We start from the raw sequence: 2847 nt of genomic DNA, 5'->3' as shown, positions 1-2847 counted from the left end.
GAAAGCAAAAATACTTTTGGAGAGAGAGAGACAGAGAGAGACAGAGAGTGTGTGAGCGTTAGAGAGAGCCAGAGAGGTAGAGAGAGAGGGAGAGAGAGAGAGAGACAGAGAGAGACAGAGAGAGAGAGAAGGAAACAGAGAACGAGCTAAAGAGAGTGAAAAGAATAGAGAGAAAGAAAGAAAGAAAGAAAGAAAGAGAGAAAGAGATGGAGGGGGGGTAACTAGATGCATATTTATTGTGGAGAGAGAGAGAGAGAGAGAGAGAGAGAGAGAGAGAGAGGGAGAGAGAGAGAGGGAGAGAGAGAGAGAGAGAGAGAAAGAAAGAGAGAGAGAGAGAGAGAGAGAGGGAGAGAGGGAGAGAGAGAGAGAGAGAGAGAGAGAGAGAGAGAGAGAGAGAGAGAGAGAGAGAGAGAGCGCCTTTCTGAAGCTGTGTACGCTACTGTACTCCGCTGAAGTTCTTTATGTCTACTCTAGACTGAGATGTTTGAAGCTCTTTTTGTTTAACGCCTCAACAAACACTTGCAGTTCAAATACTCTCTTAGGAGTTCCAACTATAGTGTTGCCTTTCAGCATGATATCATTGTCAGGTATCCGAGTCGCCTGTTCAATCGCTTCTCAAAATGTGCGAGCAACATGTCTGGATATCGCTACCACGGAATTTCAAAATTCTATCTGACATCTTTGGCCCTCTTGAGTTACTATAAGATCATGGGGTCAGAAACCACATTATGTTCAATTTGCTTTATTAAAAACTGTAATGTTTTTAGTTTTGTTTTAGTAGAGGTTTTACGGCACTCGCAACTGCATAAGGTCATATGAGCGCCAGAAGAATAGAGGTATTACAAGAGAGTAACAAACATAAAAAAGAAAAAGGGGAGATACGGACGATAGATGTTTGATAGGAAAGAAGGAGCAAACCACACCAGAGCACCTGCCAACCACCCACTAATATTTTTGGAAATCATTATCAAGATAATATTCAAAGAATTGCATTTAAAAGACCTTGACATGTCATATATTATTGTGAAACTTAAAATATTTGACGTCAAATTTCTCGAAACTAGGTAGAATCTACTGAATAGATAGAACTATGTAATTCTGAGGTAGCAAGATGACATCAGATGTCGAACATTTTCTACCATGTTTTTGTTCTAACCAACCCTCTAAAAAACCAACAGCAACAAGAAAGTAATAAAACTAAAACTCTTGCCGGCACAGTCTTATAATTATTATATGCTACACATTTAGTGTCAAGTAGGATTTGCAACCACGACACATATTGGGCAGATCGCAATAAGGTCGCTTTACCAATGACGCTGATCCATTTATCAAAGCGTTCAGTATCTCAAAAAAAAACATTTAGCGTTGCGCAGTCACTGCCATCACAGAACTCATTGTCAGAGTGCAATCTCAAAACGAAGCGTTATTTATGAGGAGCGAAAGGTTCTTAAATAAAAAAAGGAAATCTAAATCTTAAAAAAACCATGCAGAAACAATATCAGAGGAGTTTTGCAACTAGAAATAACACTTCCATTATCACAAAAAATAGTTTTCGTTTGTTATCAATTCAATGTATGTTATGGATGTTATCAAAATTTAAAATCCCAGTCTCTAAATACAAAGATTGTATGTAGCACGGATACATAAATTAACCTATAATGGCATAGCAGTACAGACTCCCATCACTATAACCAAAATGACCTCAGCGGTGTGCCTTTAATGCGGGTGCCAGGGCAGCCAGCGGAAGAGCGGGTGTCAGTACTTTTTTCTTCCTCTCTCTCCCGCTTTGCCGAAATCTCACCTCGCTCCCCCTCACTTTCCTTGTTTCCCCCCATCACTAACACCACTCTCTGTTCCACCGCTTCCGTGTTGTTGTCTCTGGCTACCTGTTGTGGGTGGAGGTACCGCCTGGAAGCGCGCTCTGTCCAGGTCGATTATCACTGTTAATTCCAGAAAGGTAAGTGCTTGTATACACAGAATGTGCAGTGCTTTTGAATACGTCATTATGTGAGGGTAAAGTCATTACTTGTTATTTATTGGTAGTAATTATTTAGCTTTTTTGGTTTTTGTTTATATCAATATGTCACACTTGTCTGCGTAGTTGATTGGTACCACACACACACACACACACACACACACACACACACACACACACACACACACACACACACACACACACATGTACATATTGAACATATGTATAATATATTTTCCTTATATACACATTTGAGTTGAACTTTCCTTGTCATCTGCTATACATTCTCTTGATATCTTGGTGACACCTTTCTGCGTCCTACTCACTTAATTACATCTCCAAGATTGGAAGGAAAAAAGACAAGATGCGGTTGCAGAAAATGCATTTTTAGAGATATTTGACCGCCCAACTGAGAAAACATTTAAATTAAGTAAGTTTCAAGCAAGTAAGAAGATGGAGATGTTTAGGGCATGTTTTAAGAATGCCGTAGACAAGATTGTCCAATCAGACATGGTAAAATTGGAGACCAACTGGAAAAAGAAAAAGAGGTTGACAAACTGGAAGTTGACAGAGGCACTATCAGAGAAGAGGCAATCATCGCCCAGGGCCTACATTTGCCAAGACTGGATAAGGTGACCAAACGTGGCTTCCACTGCTCTACACCTTATTAATAATAATAATAATAATAATATGAGTTTGGCGGGTGTAGAGAGAGTAAGCAAATAAGTAAATGAAAGGATTGTCAGCTCTTGTTTCGTTATTCAATACCACCTTTTCCGTCCCATTATTCGGTGTAACCACACTCTGTCTTTATTTAAGATCTTAGTTCAAGATCTTACGTGGCGGCACATTTTTTAATGATTCTATGTCAC

General features: G+C 39.6%; 1 protein-coding gene across 1 annotated transcript in view; it reads left to right on the top strand.

Moving 5' to 3' along the window:
* Positions 1-1810: 1810 nt before the first annotated feature.
* LOC101854816 overlaps positions 1811-2847 on the top strand; it is a gene marked incomplete in the record, with an annotated part of 63046 nt that continues 62009 nt past the window's right edge. Inside the window, 1 exon segment of the mRNA XM_013086376.2 lies at positions 1811-1957.

The sequence above is a fragment of the Aplysia californica genome, unplaced genomic scaffold, assembly GCF_000002075.1.
Source record: "Aplysia californica isolate F4 #8 unplaced genomic scaffold, AplCal3.0 scaffold00460, whole genome shotgun sequence".
In the NCBI taxonomy this organism is placed as follows: domain Eukaryota; kingdom Metazoa; phylum Mollusca; class Gastropoda; order Aplysiida; family Aplysiidae; genus Aplysia; species Aplysia californica.
Note: the sequence above shows the minus strand (reverse complement) of the source record. Positions and strands in the feature narration are given on the sequence as shown.